Source organism: Pyxicephalus adspersus, chromosome 1 (assembly GCF_032062135.1).
Source record: "Pyxicephalus adspersus chromosome 1, UCB_Pads_2.0, whole genome shotgun sequence".
Lineage (NCBI taxonomy): Eukaryota > Metazoa > Chordata > Amphibia > Anura > Pyxicephalidae > Pyxicephalus > Pyxicephalus adspersus.
The window spans coordinates 133,112,507-133,137,704 of NC_092858.1; the positions used below are offsets into that span (position 1 = coordinate 133,112,507).

The window sequence follows — 25,198 nt, forward strand, 5'->3', positions numbered from 1 at the left end:
TGGAAGTGATTGTTGTAAAATACAAAGGTCTGCCTAGTGGCTAATCCTAAATCCGTATATTTATTAGAACAACACAAATATAAAAAAGCAAGCGTAAAAGCAACATGAAAGTCTGATAAAAATATAGCATTAAAAATAATCACACTTGTGATAGTGCTCAGTGAAAATACACAATACCTAATAAACACATTTTACATAATATTGTGAACACATATACATTAATCACGGCGGCACCTATTGATCACTATTATATGTACATATTGAAAACAGTGTTACAATAGGTGGATATGTTAAATGGATAAATACTCTATATGAGTATTACTCTAAGTTGGGGTCCCATTAGGTATTTGCCTTATTCTAGTAAATGATATGTAGGGTTAAAAGAACCCTCTTTGCACTCCACCTGGTATTCACCGCTTCCATCTTTACCACATTTTCCTGACTTTTTTGACAATCTTCATTAGCTATGTCAGGATGACATAACTCCAGCACATGCATATGGGTGGTACTTCATCCCATAAGTATTCTGTACTATGTGCAAGCCTTTGTGTAGCCCTCTGTATCCTCAGGGACCTCAGTGAGGACTTCCCCAACAAGCACACAGACTGCAATAAAGAAATTGATGGGGAGTCTAACCTAGTTGTTCTTAACTAAGATTCTTCTAGATCACTGTTTCCCAACCAGGATTCTTTGGAATCCTGAGGTTCATCCAGAGGTGTCTATGGATTCCTTAAACAATGAGCAATTTGTGCCTCTCAGATCAGTTTAACCAATAATCTTTTAGGCTATTTGTAAGGGTGGCATTCTTTCCACTGGCCAGCAATGTGAGAGGCATTGTTCCCAATGACCACCACACTAATATACTGTAAGCTGCAGATATAGTAATTTTAGAAGGGGTTCCCTGAAGACCTAAAAGTTACCTCAGTTTCCCCGTGTTTTAAAGGTCAATAAACATTTCTTAGGGATTCCTTGAGTTTTGGCTGATTGACATCCCATGTGAAGGTGACCACATAATTCTGTGGCTAGCCCGGGGGGGAAGTTATTCTTTGATTGACCTCCTATGATTTGAACAGAGGTTCCCCAAGACCTGAAAATGATTTCATAGATTCCTCAGGGGTATGAAGATTGAGGCTGTTCTGACCCATCCTGAATTTGTCCAGATATAAACTTTCACTTGATAATATATTTTAACCACTGTAGATGTTATACAAGCCAGTCTTCACGTTAAAGCTATGAGTCTTCATGGCCTTCTTCAATCTTTTATTATAAAAAACAAAGGTTATTATATGAAAACAATGAAAATGTTCATATGGTAAAGCGATCTCTGATCCTGGGCTAATGTAATGGTTTAAATGCTAGAATTTAATTGAAATTTATTGTGGACTATGTAACAATCTATTGAATGCATTTTGTTTCTGTATTTATATTGTAACCTGCAGCATGCTGTCTAAACAAAAACATAATAACAACACCAGAGGATAAAAGGGTGCTGTTAGGTGACTGAATGATAGAGAAACAAGAGGAGGAGCTGTGCAGTGGGAAAGGGGGAGGACAGAGGGAGATACTGAGGTAGGGGAGGGAGAGACTTTGCTGGGTGGAATACTAATCAACCTACTTCTCAGTCTGCAGCAAGCAAGCTGCAGACATATACACATGCTTCAGTCTCACACATGCTGGAGTCTCTCTATCACACATGCATACTACCTGCTGCATGTAGTTATGCTAACTCCACTTTGCTTCGCAGATACTTGATTTATTAGTACCAGCTTCCAAGCTATAATAGTGAACCGTAACCTCTGACCTTCTACTTGTCCAACTTTCTTGTCCTTTTCCCATTTTTTTTCCCGATTTGTCCCCAGCTGATGGCTTTTGATGGATATAACAGCAGGAGATTACTTCGCTCATCAATCGCTCCCCGGTTTGTTCTACAAGTTTGAATGCACCCTGTCTTCTGCTAGAATAAAGGAAACCGGGAAGATCGGTCTGCTCCCATGGCAGGATTATTAGCATCATTAAGTTTCCTCTGCGCAGTCCCTCTCTTTGCTCTAGTTAAGGCTTTGATCTCTTGTGTTGGAGACTCAGATGGACGTGTGCAGAGAAGATTTTGAGTCCGCATATAGAAGAGCTGTCATTTTCTTTCCCTTTTTCCTGTCAGAGGGAATAAAGCACCATTCATACATCTCATTTAACTTGGCACGAAGCAATGCAGATGATCCACAGGTCCTAGCTGGTACCTCGCTCCCTATGCCAGTGCCAGAGACCATCGGTTAACCTTTGCTTGGTTAATCACAGTAATTGCCAACTAGACCTCTCCGTTTGAACCCCTAGGTGACATGCAGTCGCTCATATCCCCTGTGACCAAGGCTATCCTAGTAGCTTTATTTATTTTTGCCATTCTCTTGATCCTCTATGTGATTTTGTGGTATATCTGCCGAGATGTGGATTGTGACCATGGAATTTAATGTGGGATACGGGCAATGGATTAGGCAACAGAGTTGGTCACATAAGGAGTGAATGAAGCCGTCATCAGCCACTAATTTCCATGACAAGCAAAGACCAGAAACTGACCTTCAGAACTCAGGGTGACTCGGTAAGTTGCCTTTTGTCAATAGTCAGAAGAACAGTTTTTTAAAACTCATTATTGAATCATTGACGGAAAATAAAGGTAACAATGATGCATGATTTTCAGTTTTATATGATGGCCACTTGCATATATAAACTCAGCTACTCAAAACACAAACATGTCAATAAATAGAGCTAATGAAAACTTTAACCTTACAGCTAGACATGCTTGATCTGGCAAACAATCTATGTTTTCCTGATCAAGAATCAATCAGGGAATCTCTGTCATATTACCGCCTTGCACCACTTTATATTAAATCTGTTTGAAAACCGACCGGAATGTGTCCACTGCTAGCTTTGTATATCTCATTGAGGTACAGAACTATGGAGCTGTCGATTGGCCACTGCTTCCGCCAGCACTCAATAAACAACCTATTCCAATTAATGATTGATTGGTTTTTCACTCAATATCTATCTTGAAAGGTCCTAGCTTTTCAAAGATTTTTAATGTTTTTAATTATTCGAATGTCTAATCTGGTAAAACCATTGCCTAGCCTTGCCGTGTATGCCTAGCATTAGAAGTATATCACGATTGGTTCAATATTCTTGTTAAGTGGTAGCTCACACCATTCTCCAGGGAAGGTAAAATCTCAAGGTGTTTGAATAAGGTTAGAGGTCATTTAGGGCAATAGTTTGGGTTCCCACTTCCCATCATGTCCCACTTGTCATTCATGGATTTCCCTACTGTATCTTGTCAGACTTTGATGTTCGGGTAAATATATAAAAAAAAAGGTCATATGCTAAGCCATCCTTAAAATGAAATATATTTTCTAGGCACAATGTAGATTTTTTACATTAAAGATCAAACTGACCCATTTATTATTTCACAGGAGCGAATTCTTAACAGATGCTCTGAGGATTGTGCCATAGGAGAGAAAAGTGACAGGTTTGGTGTGAATTTATGCATTCAGGGCTAGATATGAACATGAAACACCCATCGTACACATGATTTGTTTTGTCTCAGTGCATGAAAGGAGACAGGAAGGACAGAAAGCATGAAAATGCTTTGCGGACCACATTGATATGCAAGAGATAACAGCAGCGATCTCATACCGATGATGAAGGAGAACCCTCGGGATAAAGGCAGAATAGTCATTGAAAAGGCAAATAGTTTGTCAACGCTTAGCTGGAAATGCTTACAACAAAGATGGCGAGGCTGAAAGAACGGACACGGCTTCTATAAATGAGGTATATTTATCAAAATGCAGCTTGCTGGCAAAAAAAAGCTTACCTCAGACATTAGCCTTTTATACGGTTTTGTGTCAGAGCCAGTGGCGCTGGCAGCTGTACGGTGAATGATAAACACACACCACACCAAGTCAATAGCAATGGTCTTGTGAATCCTTTGGCAAATCATACCATAGACCAAGCTAAATGGATTATTTTTAAGTTGGAACAAGATGTTTGGCTAGGCTGGAAAGTTTAATACAGTGTTCAGACATGTTAATTGGGTGCTAGGTGCGTGAGATTAAATAAGTAACCCTTTCTCTCCTCTGGCCAAGCTGGCTTTTTGCAGTTTACATCCAAGCCTATATTTCCAATTTTCACATATGTTGATACAACATCTACCCACATCTCAAGATTATGGTCATTTTGTACCCTATAATAGTTCCATAAAAATTTTTATAAATCTGTATTTTCAGCAATATTAATGCTAAAATTATCATTCATTCCTCATATGCCCAATGAACTCCCCAAAACTGGAACTGAGTGCTAGGTCACAGAGAAATACATAGGTTATCATTGAGGACCTTCTACAAAATGGAAGTTGCCTGTGCCACTGACCCAGGACAAGTATATAGCAACTGAGGTCAGATTGAAGTTGGATCTGGCAATCTGCATACTTTTTCTGGGTCAGTGGTATGTCAGTGAAATGTATTGTAGCCACGGGACTAACATGACAGCTAGACAGCTAGAGTTGCAGAAAGGGTGGCCAACAATGACAGCTTGTATATTGTTCTACAAATTTTTTTTTTTAATAAAAAGCACATTTGTGAAGCTGTAGTTACCAATAAAGGGGTTTCTGTTATGTGATGATCCAAGAAGGGTGCCTTCTACTTTGGAGGTTATATCTAAAATAATAACACTTACCCCAGTGGATGACACTAAATCCCATTGGGTATAGGTTAACACAAAATTGTCTTTAAATGTTTAGCTGTACTTGAATAAGTTGACTCCAGGTGTTGAATAGAGACTAGAAGTCGAAATCCTCCAAAAGGGTATGCAATTATGCAACTAATAGGTACACAGTTATTCAGATATCCCTTTCTTCTTCTGGAACATCACTTTTGTTTTTCTCTTCTCACATTTAGTGACCAGCAGTGAAGTAGAGGAAACCAGAAGGGTGGAATAATGTTTTGTAATCTGAGATTTGGCTGAATTAGGTGCTATTGGGTTTGGTGCTTGGAGGTTATAGAATATAAAAAGTAAAAAAGTATGTGCAGGTACCTGTAGATGCCTATTAAAAGTGAAACAAATGTAATTGGTGGATATTTTGTATTTGCCATTATGGTACACAATTGGTCTTGTTTTTAGTGCCCTGCAGTGATGGCAGGTCCAGGATCCTGGAGTTAAATTGTTCCTGACAATTCTCTCAGAGCATAGTTCTATCTATTCTCTGAGGTGCTGGGAAAAGAGCTAAGCCTTTCACTGTCACCCGAACACCACACAGTGTAAGAAAAAAAGCTAAAAAAACCCACAAGGTGCCAAGAAAAAGAGACTTGGCATGTCTCCTATGACAAAAACTTGACTTTTAATGACTTTTTGAATTTTGTTCGACTTTAATTTTTACTATATGTTTAGGTAAACATTTTCTTTATAGTTATGGAAACAGTGGGTAGGTTTAAAAATTGTCTTTGTGCTGTCTATGATCCCATTAGGGAGATGTCCCTTCATTTCCTTGGTGACATGTAAAATCCGTCAAATAAAAACTCAGCCAGCAAAAAAACACAAAACCAAATGTTACCTGTAAATGCCCATTCACAACAGGGAGATTTGTTGCTTTGCATTTAATATACACCTACATTTGGGTTAGCCAACTACCACACCAAAACAGACAAATATTAGAATTGTCGTATTTTTATTAAGGTGGTACACTAGTGTTAATGACCAAAATTCTAAATATTTCACCTTTTTATCTTACACCAAAACTGCACGTCCAAATTTATCATTACAGTCAGAATAAACAAAGTTGTATATAGGTACACAAAATAAGTTCACCTTTACATTTAACAATAAAAATATCACCAATGTGTGTAGAAAAGTACAACCCATGGAATTAGTTGACATATTTGAACAGATAAGTTTGCCTTTTCAGTAATTTATTCAAAATATATAATATTAGACATAATAGTGCATTGTGGAGTAGGTACAACCTTGGCCTTGGAAGCCTCTAGTAGAAATAACTTCTTGTAGGCATTTCGCATAATTACTCTCCAAACTCTGATTACTTTTTTGACCACTCCTCTATTACAAAATTCCTTTGGTTGCATAATTTTTGTACTTCTATAACTCTCCAGTTTTTTTCAAATAGGCTAAAAAGTCAACCATTTCATCCATACATTTATTCATTTAATTTTATTGCATCAAACTTACTTTTTCACATCTGTGTCTGTGGTATACCCAAAGTATCAAAAAATGTTTAATGTACAGATTTTAGGTGACTTTGTGTATGTCATGTAAATGTCTATTTTTTCCATTTTTGGATCATTTTTTTTTTTTGGTAAACCTGATTACTGTCACTTGGTAGCACTACACAGGGGCTATTTTTTTTGCATGCTTTTCATAAAACATTTTATTCACATGCAATGTGCCTTTAAATATGACTAATTAATTTCCTAGCACAGTCCCTCTCCCTCATTGTTAGCATAGCACTCTCCTTTTTTGGGAGTGTCTAATTACTATCAGTGCTGACCCCTCAACTACTTACATTACCTTTATGTATAAATGCCGTAATTTAGGTCAACCTTTTTACTCTATAGCAACCCTTGAATGGGTTTTTATTAAAGTTTTAAAGTAATACAAAAACATTTTAGTGAATAGTAGAAAAAGGAGTTTCTTGCATAAGGGTACACAACAGATGAACATCTAGTGAATCTAGTGAAATATTGACATAAAAAGAGAGGAGGGGGAAAACAGAGGATCAAGAGGGGAGATAAAAAAAAATACACCAGTCCACAAAGGAGTAAAACAGCAACATCATCCATGAAATTAGATGGTCCATGATCTCCATGACCTGAAGCAAAGGAGATCCAAACACATGCAAAATGAAACAGCGAATGTGCTTAGGCAAATCATCCTGGGCAACAAATATCAGGGCTTCCAAAGGTCAGGATGCAACTAAAGATGAAGTCTTAATGTAGCTGTAAACTACGGCACGAAAACATTGGATGTGGGTACATCCACCAAACATGATATATAGTCCCCAGGCCTCCACAGCCCTGGGGATGGAGGGGAATGAGCTTTGGTAGAATTTAGAAACCTGTAAAGGGGTATATTCTGCAGTTCTGCAGTGTGGTTGTCCTTGAAATAGAAGTCTTGGAGAACCCTTGATAAAATAAATTAAATGGGGGAGAAAGTCCCCAATATGGTGATTATTAGTAAAGAATGCCCTTTACAGTGTTTGTCAAAATGCCAACCAAAAAGGTCACTAGTGCCATACTACTGGTCTGCTAGAAGGCAGAACTATGCAGGCATCATCAGATGAGAGGTCAGTCAGTCAAAGCTCAAACCCTAACAACTACTGAAGGAAAATGTGGGTTTCACTGATTGAGAATGGCTGCTATACAATGTTACTTGAGTGACAGCTGTTGATTCTACTGGGGCAGCTAACATCACATCCAAGATAGCGCGACTCAAAAGGTGCCTCGGAGCTTTCGTTAAGATACACAAGCTACCATCCATGCATAAAATAATACGAAGATTTTTTTTTTTTAGTAATCAATGCTTTGGTAACAGGTTCCCTTTAACAGCCCCTGTTCTCATTATAGAACACTTCTGTTTTCATTTACAACATAAAGGATATAAGGAAATGAGAGTTCACTTCCTGTGTCCTGATATGTCTGAATGTAACTGCAGGTTTAAAATAACTTTTACAGTCATGATCTAATAAATATGTCCTTGAGTCTGGGAAACTCAAAGCCATGGCGTATCTCTTATGTTGATGGCTGCGATGAGGTTAATCATTGGTATAGATGGCAGCGGTTCTATAGAAGACAGCAGCATAGAGTCAGTATCCCAGAACAACCAATCAGCAATCATCGGTCCTTCCTAAACCTGCTCCTAAGTGATAAAAGATTCAATTGGTGTCTGTGGGTTTTGGCACATTGCATATTCCTATTAAATAATTCCACATAGCTATTTTTAGTTATGGCAAGTATGAAATAGAAAATTGCATCCATCCTGCACACAAACCTCTTTCCTTAAACTTCTGAGGTGCATGGCCAGGTGTAGCATCAAAAACAACTCAGCATTGGGAAAAGGTCAGCACTCCATGCAAGGTACAGCTGCTTTACTGCAAACCACAATCACAGATGCATGTTTTGAGGACACACAGGTTCTCTTTGTCATTAGTCATTGTGCTGCAACTTAAATATCCTAATTGTACAATCAATGGGGATATAACCGTACTGAGTATGTGATAGGTGTCAATATATGTACCTACAGCTAGTTACAAAACTTGTAACAGAAGTTATTGAAAATACAAAAAAAAAAAGGACAATTGTGTGCTGGTGACCACAAGAATTGTCTTTTCCTGATCAACTAATTTGTTGATCTGGAGACTGGCTTTTTCACGTGTGAAATTTTATTTTCTGATAAAGAGGATTTTTATTTTTTGCAAAACTACAAAAGATATATAGATGACATCTTCCATGTGTTTTTTATGGGATGAATACTATGAAGCTATTGTTAAAACAGATAAAATGATCAACATAGTTTAAAAAGATTAAACAAAAATCCTAAATCTTGCTTTTCTTAATCCGCTCGCCCCCATTACTGTGCTCCTCATGAATGAATTACGTTTTTGCAAAAACAGTATGGATTCACCTTAATGAAGATTTATTCATCTGGTCCACTCATGATAATGATTGTAATTAAGGGAAGTACAGCCAAACTTTTTATTAATATGCAGATAACACAAACTTATCAGTGACTTTGGTGGTTGGAAATCTCACGCATGTAAAAATGAATGCTCTGCAATTGTCTTCACAGCCCCAATGTCATCCATCCACAGCAAAGGGGAATTTCTGAAAGAGACCTGCCGTGAAAGGATTACAAAGAATACCTATGCTGACCTTCTCCATAAACTGCTAGTTACCTGCCTGATCCTATGGTTTTTCTGTTCAGAAAAAGAATACAGATAAGCAGCTTTGAATTCCCTTGGCTGCATAGTAATTTCAGGGGCTTTAGGAGGACTGAAGATAAAGGATTAGCATGACAGCCAGTCAACTTGCATTTTAAGAGGTCAATAACAAACTATACTTCTTATAGGAGATTTTCTTTTACCTAAATTAAAAATTGCAGCTTCATTTTCTCATGCTGAGCTGATAAATTCCACAGTTCAGAGTAATTTTGAATTGTGGATAGTTTTATCTCATGCTCATGTGGCAGGAGGAGAGCAATCCCTATTTAAGTGTGCTGAGCTGATGTATAATTTATCATCCCAGCATGAGAAAAAAAGAAGCTCAATTTTTAATTTAAAAAAATAGCAGCATTACAAAAATTTCATGTGACATCGCCCCAAGGGTAAACTTAATTGCAGAGGTATGTAATCAAAAATCTACTGCCTAGCCTAGTTCTAAGAGTGTAAACAATATAAACCTTCCAAACAAAAACTGCATGTATTATGTAATCACACAAGAAGTCCTGGGATCATACAGGGCTTCAAATTACTGCTCTTCAACTTGGGGTATTGGAATATGAAAGATCAAAATGGCATTTAGGCAAGTCATTACATCCAAAGAAAGTAGAATGCAAGCTAAACTTAAAGCCAAATTCAAACCAATGTTATATGGATATTGCAGAAAGAAAGGAGGGTTTAAAACCTCTACCGGATGCAGGGACAGACATAGGGAGGTGCAAAGTGTGCCGTTGCACAAGGGACCTGAATCCTCCTCAACAGGACCAAAATGACCTTCCACAGGTGTCCCAAATCTGTTCTGTGCCCAACATTGGCTTCATTATTATTATAAAGTATTTATATAGCGCCAACATAGTATGCAGCGCTTTACAAAGTCTATAGTCATGTCACTAGCTGTCTCTCAAAGGGGCTCAAAATCCAAAGTCCCTAGCATAGTCAAATGTCTTTAATATAGTCTAAGGACAATTTGGGGAGAAGCCAATTGGCCTCACTGCATGTTTTTTTTTTTTTTTTGATTGGGGGAGGAAACTGGAGTACGTGGCGGAAACTCATGCAAACACAAGGAGAACCTGCAAACTCCTTACTGATAGTGCCCTGGCCGGGATTCAAGCCTGGGACCTAGCACTGCAAAGACCAGAGTGCTAACCACTGAGCCACTGTGCTGCACCCACTACTGATTAGGTGTTTTAAATGCTTTAAAAAAAAAAATACCATATCACACAAGAATATTCCTCCCAACTGTCTATGGTTTAGAGCAGAGGTGTCAAATCCTGTCCCAGGGGCCAAATCTGGCCTCCAACATCCTTTATTTTGGCCCCCAAAGGAATCCTCAATATAAACTGCAGCTGGCCCACCGCTGCATTGAAATAGTGCCGCTACTACAATTATCGGCATCACTCACGTCTATAGACCAGCGGGCTCTCTGCCTATGTGTGGCCCCCGAATTGTACTGTTTCATAGACGCAAATAATGCCGGGAATTTTAGTAGTGGCGCTATTTCAATAAAGAGGGAGTTTCAGCGGCAGGCCACTCATAATATTTAGCTCCTTATTGGCCGCATCTGGCATTTCCAGCACTCGCCCTCAGCTATACATTTCCTTGCAACTCCAAGGCATGGACTTGAATGGTTGGATTTTTAAGGAAGAATATTGTTATTATTATTGTTAGCCTGTGCAAAAAGGTTACCATTGAAATTGAATTTTATGCCTATTTAATATAAGCTTGTTCCAGATTGAATGTGAAGCAAAACCTCCTTGTTGCCATATGAAAACATATATATAACATAACAAATATAATGAGAAGAAAAATGTCCTCAATTTTTTCAATAAATTTCAAAGGTGGCCCGTGACTTTGTCTAAGTTTTTAATTGTGGCCCTCTGTGTACTTGAGTTTGACACCCCTGGTTTAGAGAGACTGTCCCTTTTTAAGATCCATGTGCCTTTGTCATTCTTGGCTCCTCAGGTGTCCCTCTTTTTGGGTAAGTATACAAACCTCTAAAAGAATGTAATATTTGACTAATAAAAGGTGTACAAAACATTCATCCAGTCTCTAAATGATCCCATTTGTTAATTTGTAAAACTAATATAAAAAAATGTATTTGTGTAAAAAGCTCTTTTTGATTCAATCATTTTTGCCTATTTCTTTTTTTAATGGTCTGCAAATTGGAGGCATGGCCAGGGTGTATCATTACACCTACATACTTTAAGTTTAAAGAATCCCTCTTCCCTATTTTTAAAATCATTCAATCATTTGCTGTGGCTGACAATTGTGACACCATGATAAAGTAAAATGGGTAAATGTCAGCATTCCTTGTTCCAGATCCTAATCAATTTTACTGATGTATCAGAAAGTAAGTCTACACAGTGTTTCTGGGACAGCATGGTCAAAAGGTCATCTTTTTGCCTTGCCAAAACGGGCGTTGCTGTCCCTAAAAATCAGTAAAATGGATTACAGTGTACCTAAACTCTGAAGTTTTACTTTACATCGAGAAGTAAACAACCCTTTTATTTAAAGAAAAAAAAATTGTTTGTTTTTTTTAAGTACAAATACTTTAAAAAAAAAAACAGGTGCAGCACAAGCCTTTTATTACTTGATCGCCTCGGAAATCAAAAAATAATGGGAGCACAGAGCCTCCTAGGATACCTAGGTCACACATCTTAGGAGGCTCTTGGCTGTTTCATAAATAAAAAAAAAGTTTTGATCTCACGCATGTGCAGTGGGATCAGCAATTTTTTTCCCAATCTACATCACCCGATCTCGCCCCTGCGCAGTGCAATATCAGGTGATGCATGAAGAAGAAAGAAGTAGATGTTGGTGCCCAGCACTCCCTTTGTGCCGGGCCAAAGACGGATACTCGAGATGGCACAGGGGAACTGCTCTGCGGAATTAATGGTAAGTGTGATTTTTTCACATATCACCAATAGCAGATGAGTTATATTTTGTGTTTAAACACACTGGTAATGTAAATGTAACTGCAAACTGCACAAATTCATTAAATCACTGCCCGCAAGCTGATTTTACTGTTAGGCTTTTCAGAAACTAAAATTTTTGGCACAATATTATTTATAGCGTGGACAACAGTACCCTGTAGGTATGCTGGACTGAAAAATATATTTATGCGCAAAAACAAACAGTTTGACATTTAAAGAGAAGAAAATACTATCTAAGCTAAGTTAACATCACTATTCTTTAAAAATAAATCAGCTGCATAGTTGGAGAATGCAGAAATATATAGACATTGGGGTGATTTATTACAAATGTTTAGGCTTTTCACTTAGCAATATATATGCCCTACAAGGGACCATTTACTTAGCTTAGTGAATGTGGTTTGTAAAGAATACCCAATCTTTTTTAAGGAAATCTAAAATAAAATTGGTTCGTGCTTACACATGGTTGGATAGCTGAAATCATTAATTAAACTAATTATAATGAGTTATCATTTACTTTGATGTAAACTAACCACATTGGGTGCAAAAAAAAATATAGTCTGCCCATTAAGCAAGGTAGATTTTCTATTTCCAATATTATAAATTTAATTTAGCTTAGTTAATAAGGCGAAGCTCTACTTACGTCAACCATGTACAAGCAAGAAACCTCATTCACTTTGCCAGGTGAACAGCCTAAACTTTTTTAGTAAATCATCCCGATGTTTAGGCATTTATGCATTTACCAACTATAAAGTTGTTTTACTTAGTTACATGGAAGACCTGAAAGTTCCTAAATAAATCAACCCCACTTCATCCAAAAACAATCTACTCAGCTGTCAAACCACTAATGAACAGAATCTGCATAATAGTGTCTGCTTTGAAACTCTTATTTACATTGATGGAAAGATTAGAACCACTGTGCTCCCCCTGGGTATATGATGTATGGTTGACAATATTATATAATATTCAGTTTTCAAATTAGTTGATTTAATCAGACCTTCTACTTTTCACATGAAAGGCATGCTTAATGTGGCTTCTCCTCACCCCCTGTGCACAAAATTCTGCATAAAATGACTTATCTCACACTTATTTTCAGGCCACTCGCTGTCACTGACATCATTTGGCTTTACAGAGAGATCTTGGGAAAACTGAGGATTACAATTCCAATGAAAGTACCCCACTAAACTGTACAGAAGTGTTTGGGGATTTGGGATCCTCAGCTTTCTCAAAAGGATACAAGCACACCCAATCATGCCAACATTGTTACCTACTGGGGTCAGCCAGGAATCTAGAAGTAGGGATAAGTGAGAATGCCTCTGGCATTCTCACAAAAATTTCCTTGAAGTTACGATGGGTTCGCGAACTTTCACTGAAAATTCACGAAACCATCAGAAATCACTATAGGAGGATTATTGCGGCTGCATTTATGAATAGAGCCGTGGGAATTCTCCTGTCAGTGACCGATCCCTGGGTCAGAATGAGGACAAGCCTGATTGGCCTTGCAGGTCCCAAAAATTCAGTCTTTCCTGCCGAATTTACAAAGGCCGTTTTCCCCAACATTTTTGGTAAGCGAGAACGGCCCAATTCGCCGCAAGACCAAATTTAAAAAGTGTGCTCGCTCATCCCTATCTAGAAGTAGGGTAAGTCTTTTTTATATCTACTTCTTAAGTGTTTTTCCTTGTTTTGATGTTGTCTGTTGTGATCATATGACCATAGAATTTAAACTGTGGTTTGGTGGCTGATAAGGTCAAAAAGTTAGGGGATAAGTTGGGTACATGCTACTAGACAGGACAAAGCTAAAACTTGGTTTTGGAAAAAATGTGGGTTTATAGAGGAGTGAACCTCTTGTTACTTTTTTGGAAATGACCATTATACCCTCTTACTTCCCAAATTCCAAGAAATGCCTTTTTAGTTTTATTTTTCATTACTATGTCTTTGATGTTTTTTTTCCTAATAAAAAAGAATGTAAACTAGCTAACAGATTTAAGGTTATCCCAAAATATTGGGGAAAATCCAATTTTTGTTTTCCATATATCAGCATTTAGTAATTGTATGTTTAGATGTTCCTTTAGAGTATGCTGCCTAGAAAATCCTTTTTTTTAATAGGTTAGACTTTACATTATCATAGCTGCATATTGTGATAAAGTGAGAATATTATTTTACTCCCTAAACAGGTGCTTTGGTCCTCCAGTACTATATATAAATAGATATATTGTATGTGCATTTTCTTTAGTAATTCAGGTATGTTCAAACAGACTGTAAATGATAATAAAATAAATTAGACCACCTATTACTTTTTATATCACTATTTATCTTTTCTCATAATTTTCACAAATTAATATAAACTGTAATTCTTCCTAGTGGGAATTATGGATGCCTTTTTGCCCCCCTGAAATTTCCAGTATATAGCACTGTGTCCTATAAAGACCTTGTTAATATTTGGCAAATAAATGCATTGTTATGTACATTTTTATAGCGGCATATTAACTCAGATTATGCTTGTTATAATAGGATTTTAGTCTTCAAAACACACTGTTTGCATAATTAGGTCATGGAGTGAAAATGTGGCAATAAACGAGTATTTGGCTTGAAAAGCACTTAACAGTTAAAGAGAATGAGAGGCTATGTAACATAATAAGAATATGCAAAAACATTTAATAAATGCAGCACACAAGGATTTTTAGAGGAAGGGGGCTCGGGCATCTTCAAGCAGTTTAGCCACATATCCAACACCTAGGCACTGTGTACCAGTAGGAAGCACACCAGTCTAGTTTAACAAGTTAAAGATTACACTCGGTAAGGGTTCTGTTCATGTTTTTGAACCATGCTTTGTGTCTTGTGTAAATTATTAATGTTGTGCTTGGCTGTTCTTAATTGCAACACTAGAGTGGTTAGGGGTCTGTTGATATTTGTGAACCATGCTTTGTATCTTGCTGTTTAGCAAGACTTCCTTGACTTGTCTGTCTGTTCCCAAATACTTACCCTCCATGGGCACATATCAGTTGGATTTTTGACATATTGGATCAGCTATATTTACAATTTTACTTTACTCTAGAAAGATGACTCAACTAAATAACCTGTTCAATTTATAGATCAAATATAAGGGCACCCTATTTGACATGTGACCAGAGTTAGCATGTACAAAAAACCTTAAATAGTTGAAAAATGTTCTAAGCACACTAGGCGCTATGTAGTCAATTACCATACCCTACAGCCACCATTGGTCATGGCAGTTTTTTAGGGAGAACTTGTCCATTCATTTTTACCTCCATGCTATTCCTGTTCAAAATATGGCCACATATTATTACTTATTATTAAGTTTTTTTTTTAAAACTGATCTTTGAGCTTGTGTGTGACTGGTTTTATTATGTATAGGCCACCTTGTTCCTTTCAGGTTTATGAATGTGTGAGGAAGTAAAATGGTGAGGAATCGCTTGATGTTCAGGAATCCTGTTCTGTGTCTTGCAATGGTTGTAGGTGGTGGGATTTTTGATCTGTATGTTTCTGTTCCCTAATACCTGTTTGTTCTTTCCTGTTCCTTTATACCTAGTTTTCCCTATGATCTGTGTTTTGTTTCCTTTACATTACATTACATTCTGCACCAGCTTTCCATAGTAACTCACGTCAAAGTGAAATATTCTCTCCAGGTATTCTTCATGCTTTTTACTCATCCTTTGCAAATTACACATTGTTAAGCTACAAAAAGTAAGTCACTGTTTCTGACAAATTCATAATTAAAACAGAAACATATATTATATGTTTCCAGATTGTTGCAGTACAACTTGAATGTGGTTCACAGAGCAAATGATTGATATTCAGCATGCTGCAATCAGTCAGGGAGGCCCTCTGACCACCTGCGCTTTCTGCATTGTTGTCATCAAGTAACATAATGGTCCATTTCCTCGGATGATAATGAATCTGTGCTATATTCGTTCACAGCTGAGAAGATGAGAAAGTGAGGTTAAAAAGCTGTAAATGTGACATTCTAGACCTGTCCTGGTGTTGGAAAAAACCAGACACACACATTATAATTCACAGAAAGGGGAATACTTATAAAAGTTAAGGTAAATCAAGTTCTAGAATCTTGACTGTAATAAATCTCAGCCACAATCTTTAATTTTGCTGTCATTCTCCACTTTTGGAGCAGCAGACACAGAGGATAAATACTGGGTTTAATTTATGAGGATTTGAAATTTGGATTAAAAATACCATTAGGTGTGTTGCAAATATGCTTTGCATCAAGCTGGCTTAATGAAGTGTAAGGAATTTTCGACAGAAATCAATGGGGAATCAATGAAAGAATCAATGATTGTTCATTTGCAAAATAAAGTTCCACTTGCAAACAAGCAGGACTTCTTCTAGAAAGGGACAGGCAATGTCCCATCTGCAATAAAACTTTATAAACATCATCCTGACTTGGCCAATCAAGATGGCCAAGGATCAAAGCCTGAATGAGAACAAGAAATAAGATGGCAGCTCCCGCAGTGCAACAGGGACAGGTAAGTTTATTTGAAAAACTTGTGATAAGACATGTAAGGTTATTTTTTTGCAGAGGGGTATCACCTGGCCCGATTGCAGTTTATTAAAAAAGGTTTAGTTCTGCTTTAAAAATAAATCTGGTCATTAGATAGGGTTTATAAATGCAGTGAAAATTCTGTTATCTATCTGATGGTAAAACGTTATTTGCCACTTTATAAATACCCCAACTGATTGATGGAATAGTAATTCTGATTATAATGTAGAGCATCATACAGAATTATATTGCTATGATTAACAGTATAGCTATCTTTTACTTATATATTTTTACTGTCCCATTGGGGGTTTCATTTCCTATCTCATACCAACAGTAAAAGAGGGGAACTCCTCTCTTAGTCAGATGTCACTGGAACAAGTGCCCAAAATGTCCTTTCTTTTCCAAAATTTGGGTTGTTTCTCGCTTTTCGTCCTAGTCAGAAAAATTGCCAGTACCAGTAGATATTACAACACAACACCATTCTCTTGCCATACCATTATTTTGGTAGAGTGTACAGACAGATTCACCCATCATTGAAAAGATGACCCTTTAGTTGTAAATTAGTTGAACTGATTTCTGCAATACATAATGTAGGTAAAGGCCCTTAGACATACTAAAAGTTACTTGACCATTACATAGTGTTCATATCTGATAATAATCTTGTTATAGAGGATTACCATTAATAAAGCAAGAGAATAGAGAAACACATCTTACCTGAAAAGGAGCTATATAAAGGTTAATTCTTGCAATGTTCTCAGGTAGTTATGTGTTCTTTTTCCATATATACTCAAGTACAAACCAATATTTTTTTGACCTGAAAATGACAGTAAAAAACAATTTTGGTATATACTTTGGTGACTCCGGTAGATGGCCCTATATCCTAACGTAAACTGTGTAACAAATGGTTGCCGTACAGTTTAATATCAAACAATTTGTTACAGACGTTACATGATGACAGCACCATATACTGGTGGCCAACAATAATGCACAAAAGATCATTTAGGAGCAGGTAATCCAGCATAACCCACTCAAAAGTTCACTTTACAATACTTTTTCAATACTTGTTCAATACTTTTATTTTTTTTAAGGAAAGAAAAAATAGGATAAACAAACTGAGCCTTTATATTTTTTTCCTTTTAAACAATGTTTTACAAAAACACACTATGGATGAACTTATTCATTTTTTCATTACTCATCATCTACTTTATGCAGCTGAAAAATGTACATATGAAAAAAACAAGATTACAAGAATATATAGCTTGATCACTTATAAAAAGGTCTACCCTGTAAATGAACCTCATCTATGCTAACCTTTCTAGAGGCCCATATCTTGAAAGATCTATTCTTCCCAGCCACTTAAGGTTTTTCACACTACAAGGTAAGTAAATATCTGTTTATGCTTTATACTTTCTTCCAGCCAGTTCATACATCACTACAGGATGTATGAGGCAGCAAGAGAAGTCACTGCATGTACAAGGGGTAAAAAGTGTTTGTCCCTCTGAATGGGTCTTTTAGGTAGCATTTCAAAACACTGGCTAACATAAAGGTAAGTCTATATTGGGCTTTTTTATAGGGCTGGTTTCCTTTTATAAGTGACACGTTCACATCTAACAACATAAACTTGCTTCTGTCAGCTATGGTTTTAAAAGGCTGGATGATGAGATGAGAAATTCAAAGCTGTAACACTTCACGTGGTTTGTTAAACTGTGCATGACTTAATAGAATCATATTTTCTGTTGCGGTTTCTAAACTAGAACTTAAATCTATGTTCCAATGAATGCTTATTCCGGTAACTTTTACCGTTTTGAAAAATGTACTAAACCACCAAAAGCCCTAAATATCATTGAAATGAATAAGAGAAGTTCAAACACCATTCCGAAGAAGTTTTTAGGTGGTGTGGTTGCACTGTGATTTTTCAAAGCTTTTCAGAATGCAGCATCTTAAATTGCTGCCACTAAACAGCTTTCACGAACGTGAATGGGAACACTTTCCTACCATATTCCTAACCAGTGTTTGCAAGCTGTTGCAAAGGAATTGGAAGTGTTCTAAAGGACAGTAGATGACCTAAGATTACTTGTGAAATGTGGCAACGGATTCACAACCGCATCTCTAACACTTATAGTGGTTGCTTTTGAGGGCTTGTGGACAGTTAACCATACATCAGCTGCCCCTCTAAACTTACTGTGCACTGTTTTACCAAAATAAAAAATTAATGGTTATACAGTGCAAAAATCACAATCACTGTACAAAAGAAAGTTAGCAATATGAAGCCTGATGTCAACTAAAAACAAATAATCACAAATTGTCATATTCTTTAGAAGCCTCCATGGCACTTACCTTTTAATCTTTAAGGCTACATACATACGTTAGATGATTCTCATCCAATAATTGCCTCGGGGCTGATATTGGATGAGAATTTGGCATGTGTTCGTCATTCATGGATCTGTCCTGACAGATCCACGAATGAGGAACGATCGTAATGAAAGTGAAGGGGAGAGAGCACAGTGGGCTGCCGCCCTGTCGTTCTCCCCTCTCTCTCAGAACGGCGCTGTATGTTCAGTTGTATGTTTACTCTTTTGTCGTTGGAAAGGATCTTTCATGATTTCACAATTAATGCAAGTTTTTAATGCAGCCTAAGAGGTATAGAAACCCCAGCTGGGTGACCTTTAGATAGCATGTAATTAACCATTGTTGTAGCGGTTTCATATTAAATATTTTTTTTGCCCGTTTCTAAATCTTTTCTTACATGCTCAATGCTGATGGTCTCTTTCACTCCCTTTTAGCCACTTTCTCACTACATGAACTTGCTCCAGCATCAGTTGCACTTCATTGCTCTGCAAAGTCTACCACTGGTGATTATTACAGAAGTAACCTTTACAGCTTGATGCCCTTCAAAAAATTGGCAGAAAGCAAAGCAACTCCATTAGAGCAATTTTAACACTCACTGTATGAGGTCAGGTGAAGGACTATGGTAAGAAGAGAAAAAAGCACCCCAGTAAATTATTATATAATATTATACCTGACACTCGTTCCTGGTTCTTCTGCTGAGAATCAGCAGAAATGTGTATCCAACCAGGCTGATTCCATACATCTATTCATTCTACTAACACTTAACCCTCTCCTATATGAACAAGTTACATGCGGTAGCACATCCCCTTCAGTGCACAATAAAATGCCTGTTTTCTAGGACCCTTTAATGCATGGCCAATCTATTCATTAGATTGGTCATGATTCATCTATTTATGATGATTCATCTATTCAATCATGGGGTTCCACATTAACTTGCATGGAATAACATAACCCACAAAGACTACAGGATCTCAGTGGGCCTTCAAGAATCGCCTTAATGATGGTGCCTGGAGGTACGCTACAACCAAAATTCTAGAAAGACAGTCCTGGACATCTTTCTTTTGCTGAAGTTCTCATCATCCTGTTCTCAGGCATGCTCAGACCAAACAAAGAAGAAATGCTTTAAATCTTGGGAGGCACATGTCACTAGACATGGGACATGAGTGCTTTATTAACATCTAAAAATACTGGCCACGTCTCATGTTTATTGACATTACCTTCTCAAGAGTAAAATTGTACATGTAAGCAGGAAAGAGCTGCCGCACATAACATGTAGGGACATTTTCTGGATTAAATTTATTTACAGTTGTAGGATTTATGGAAAAGTAAGTGCTCATATCTATTTTTAGTATCCATAATCAGTTAAGCTATAGGTACTATTTTTAGTTAATGTCTTCATTAAAAGGACCTTTTTAATAACACGGCTAACTCTCAAATTTCCCTTTTACCAACAGTAGATAATTACTTTTTCTTGGTTTCTCTAAAGCTGCGTAGACACTTCCAATAATTATCGTTGGAAACGAATGACGAAGGACCGATCGGCTTAAAATTATTCACAAAAAAGTTGACCAACGACCCCAACAAACGAGGATTGTCATTGAAAATGAACGACCATCACGACGGATCTGATTGGCCGATGATTGTTTACTATCTGTCGTGTGTACGGGTCGTTCAGTGATCGTGCACGTTTCTGCAATACACTTTCTCCTTTACATGTCATTCTGCATCGTTCAACCAATTGTATCTTACGTGTATACACTATTAGTGGAATATATTTGAACGATCGTATTTTTAAAGCATGAACAGAATTGTGAACAATACGATCGTTCAAATATAATCGTGGATAATCGGCGATCGGTCATATTCGTTCGTTTTCTAACGATAAGTATTGGAAGTGTGTACCTAGCTTAAGTCTCTTTTCATATATTGAAAGGAAGAAGAGAAGCCCTGTGTAAGCCCCTGGTGTAAGGGCTTCATTGTTCACAAAGAACTGTCTCTGTGTCCCCATGTAGCAGCCCTGGGCCAATCACCAAAAAACACTGGTGTTACCTGAACAGAAGGATTGTGCATTATGTACGCCTTTATACCTTTAAGTACTGAGTATTTTTTTACTTACTGTGAGGATGAGCAGCAGGGAGGAGATATTAAAGTGATCTTGCTGCTTTGTTTCCATGGTCAAAGAATGAGTTTACCTTAACACCTAAATCGAATCTTAGATCGTCACCATACCTCTTTAATAGGTCTAATACTATCCTTGCCTTTAAGTTGACCTTGATTTCACTCCTGCACTCAACCATATTTCTGAATTGGCCTAATAATTTCTGAAAATAACTTTTTCCTTCTATTACTTTGGGTAACTTGTCGTGTCCAAACACACATGTTAAAATCCATAACAAAGTTTAGTCTGTCCCTGGTGCACTGATCAGAAACAACAATAGCTAGCAATGAGAGGAGAAGCAGCACCAGGCCAGATGTAGCCTATGCATTATTCATGTATAAATTTACTTTCCCAACCATTATAACAGTGGAATTGTTTTATCACAAAGCCTTTCGAGCTTCACATTTTATGTCTTAAAATGAAAGAAGGCAGTGGTAATGAAATGCACAATTCAATGAATTTTACAGACATATTGTACAACAGAAAATATGGTGTTTCAATAACAAGATAATTAAATTTTTTCCTGTTTGGTAAATGAAATATAATAATAACACTCTAATTTCAAACATCTAATTTAATTGCATCAAATGACTGTATGTTTGATAGTCTTCTCCCTAAAGTGTGTGTGGCTGGCAACATTGTATTGACAGACCTTGTCTGACATTTATCCTATAAGAAAGACAACTTAGCATCAGGTATTGCACCAAAATCAAGAGTGAGTGTGGAACAGACACTGATGTAATTAGGTAGAATTATTAAGAGCAGTTTATTAGTATCTTGGCTACCATTTCTTTTAGTTTCTAGTCTTTAGAGGACATTGATACAAATATAGCAGTATAACAGTACAACCTAAAGTCATTCTCCTTTCTACTCAATCCTAAAAGTGTTGTGTACACTATTTGGTACAACTGTTCAAACGCTTGTTAATGCAAATATCAAATCAGCCAATCACATGGCAGCAACCCAAGGCATTCAGGCATTTAAACATTGCAAAGATGACTGGCTGAAGTTCAAACCAAGCCTAGAATAAGGAAGACAGCAGAACTAAATTCAGAATTTGTGATTAAGCAGGTCTTTTTTGCAGAAAGGCACAGGTAATGTCCCAATGTCCCTTCTGCAATAAAATATACTTACCTGTCTGAATGCTGGCTTCTTCATTCTCTCCTTTAATGCCTGCAATAAAGGTTATTTTTTAGAGTTAGTTCCACTTTGTTGGTGCCAGATGGGCTGGTTTGAGTATTTCAACAACTGCTTTTCTGCTAGGATTTTCATAAACAACCATATCTGGGGTTACAGAAAATTATCTAAAAAGGGAAAATATCCAGTTAGTGGCATTGAAAAGGGCTTTTTGAAGCCAGTGGTTAGAGGAGAAGAGCCAAACTGCTTTAAACTGCTAGAAAGGAAGCAGTAACTCAAAAAAACAAAAACAAAAAAGCATTTGTTATAACTAGGTAATTTAGAAGAGCACCTCTGAACACATAATATGTCAAACCTTGAAGCGGATGGGCTCCAGCAGGAGACCATACTGGGTGCCATTCCTGTGCAGCTGGCAAATCTTTAGGAAATGCCTGATGCTATTACGTCAATATATATCCAAATCCCTGAGGAGTGTTTCTAGCACCTTGTTGAATTTATGGCACAAAGAATTACAGCAGTTCAAATGTCAAAACCCGGTACTAGCAATATGTTCTTAATAAAGTGTCCAGTGAGTGTACATGCAAATGTAAATGTAAATTTAGGCTACAACTTATGTTGAACTGGAACTAGTGGAAAACAAACATTTTTTAAAATATAAACCTGGTCATTATAATCACTTCCAGCAGTGTTATATGGCTTGTAAAACTGCTAGTTATGTTGGATAGTTTAATTGCATAAAAGGTGGATAATAAATAATACTGAATACTATCATTGACCCCTTGCAAGTACCAGAATGTGTTTCTAGTGGGGTAGATGATGACATCTGCGCACATTTCCTAGTTTGCTTTATTAGACCTTTAGGATCCTTTCTTTGCTGTTTTTATTCCTTGTGTCAATATATTTGTTTCATGTTGGTAAAAGATGCTATCAGCACACCAATCTCACTAAACCAGTATTTATATATATTTATTATATCCATTATGTAGGTCACAAAACCAGAGGTTTGGAACCTCAGTGGATCCCTCCATTGGGGAAAAGTGACATAAACTAACATCAATCAAGAATCCAAATCATCTCCATTTGATTTTGTGACTCTTAACTGTATATATTTCAATAAATGTAATGTCTGGCTTGAAGAGATGGGAGTGCTGGCAGCATATCCTTTACTTATAAATGTAGAGCCTAGCACTGGATATGGCAGCATTTTGAGGTCCTGTTCCAGTTTTGAATGCAAAATCATTGAAAGAATGTATGCTTGTTAACACTTATGAATCATACACCACTATGTATGGTAATTCCTTACTCTTCATAGTAATATGCTGCAATGGATGCACTTGAGAGCCTCTTTGCCTTAGTATGTTGGTATGCTATTTAAAATAAATGGCACTATGACATGCTAATGTACCTAAGCCTGTTAACATATATTAAAATTCTGCAGCGTACCTCATGGAGAATGGGTAAGTGGGTCCCTATAGTTTTAAGACTGTAGCCCAAATCATAGGTCTGTAAATTGTGCTGGTGGTGTCCGAATGAATTAAAAGGCACCCTTAAGCAGACAAAAGAAAAATGTAAGCGGTATGCATAGTTATTTACATTTTGTGATATGCACCATAAATCAATAAAGCAGGGGTGTCAAACTCTGGCCTGGCATGTCTTTTTTTTATACCAAAATAATTTAGATCAATCCACTGCATATTACTGCATGCTCTTCCCATGTGTTCTTGTTTCTTCTTATTAAGATTATTTGTTTTTTCAATAAATTTCAAGTTTGGCCTGCGACTTGGTCTAGGTTTTTAATTTCTAGGGATGCAAGATACAAAATACAATAGCCTCTCTAATTTCTCTAAATTCCAAAGGGGGAATTCCATCCTAGGCATTTGACTTTTTTGGAAGATTAGGTATCATCCTTGGTTCTTGTAACAATTATAACATTTTTGATCTCCAATCATTTTCTGTCTTGGCAGCAGTGATCACCAATGAGAGTTCTTTCCCTTTTCTACCATTTTCCAAACTAAATAACATTTTGGCTCATATGCACTTTTATAATTTACCTAGGGAAGACTTTTTTTTATCAAAAGAGTATTTTGATATGTTTCACTTTAAAAGTTTTGGAATAATTTTTTTAAGTTGATTTGTTATCAGATCGTCAATTTTTTTTTATTAGATTAAAAATGACATATGGAACTCTAATAATGTGGAGTTTTATGTGTATGTTTATGTATTTTGGTATATATATAAAATTCTGTAAAAATCATTTTACTAAACTACAGAGCTACTATGACGATTCATTCCCTGTAATACTGCTTAATAAAGCAGATCCAAATATAAATATACAGCCCCTGGCAGTTTTGTGCTCCTACCTTCGAAAATCAGCGTTTTCACTGTACTCCAATTTGGCACATGTTCAGTTCTCCTTTACAGAAGGAACGCAGCACAACACTATGCATATTAAACAGCAACAGCAGTACAATTAGACATAAACATGTGGAGAAAAACCAGCAGCAATACCAAATATGAGTTGTTTTATTCTGTTATATTCGTAGAGCTACAGACCTGCTATAATTCAAATAATTCTGATCAGCCCAAACTGTATCTAAAAGAGCCACAACCACACAATAATGAAAAAAACAATACAAGAAATGTAATTGTTTGTGTTCCCCTGCCACGTAAAAAAAGGATGAGGAATAATAATGGTGGGGAGATGACAGAGCATAGCGTAAAATCTCTTACTTGATTGCCTGATTACTGAATTTAACAACTTTCGAGCATAGCTTGGCTATCATTTAAAGGTCACAGGATTCTGAGATTATATTTTTCGAAAAGAAGCAAAAATCTGTAATGTATGACAGTTGTTTAACCTCATACTGATAGCACACCATGACTTTCAGCTCTCAAAATTGAATATTGATATTAAAGCAAAACTAAACCAAAAAAAAAAAAACACACATTTACATTTATTTCCACAGATCCCTCGATGGCGCTTGACCTTTCCTCAAACAGGTTCTGTGCCATGCTGGAATTCTTCTTTGTCCCAGGGCGAAGGAATTGTCGGGCGCTGACATATTCAGTCTTCTTCTTCCTTCTTCTGGCTATGTCAGCCGATCTTGCACTGTGCAGATGAGAGTTCGGGTGAC

At 36.9% G+C, this 25,198-nt stretch overlaps 2 long non-coding RNA genes across 3 annotated transcripts in view; one reads left to right on the plus strand and one right to left on the minus strand.

Moving 5' to 3' along the window:
• Nucleotides 1-1,579: 1,579 nt before the first annotated feature.
• LOC140341736 (uncharacterized) overlaps nt 1,580-25,198 on the plus strand; it is a 37,231-nt gene continuing 13,612 nt past the window's right edge. Inside the window, exon 1 of the long non-coding RNA XR_011922946.1 lies at nt 1,580-2,590. This is a non-coding gene — a long non-coding RNA (uncharacterized lncRNA). The remainder of the gene's footprint in view (nt 2,591-25,198) is intronic.
• Nucleotides 15,013-25,131, minus strand: LOC140341695 (uncharacterized). Of its 2 annotated transcripts, XR_011922941.1 has the most exons (4): nt 25,017-25,131; nt 17,135-17,234; nt 16,749-16,996; nt 15,013-15,846 (listed from the first exon to the last, which is right to left on the minus strand). It is a non-coding gene; the product is annotated as an uncharacterized lncRNA (long non-coding RNA). The 2 variants fall into 2 exon arrangements; XR_011922940.1 differs by lacking the exon at nt 15,013-15,846 and having other exon boundaries at nt 15,869-16,996.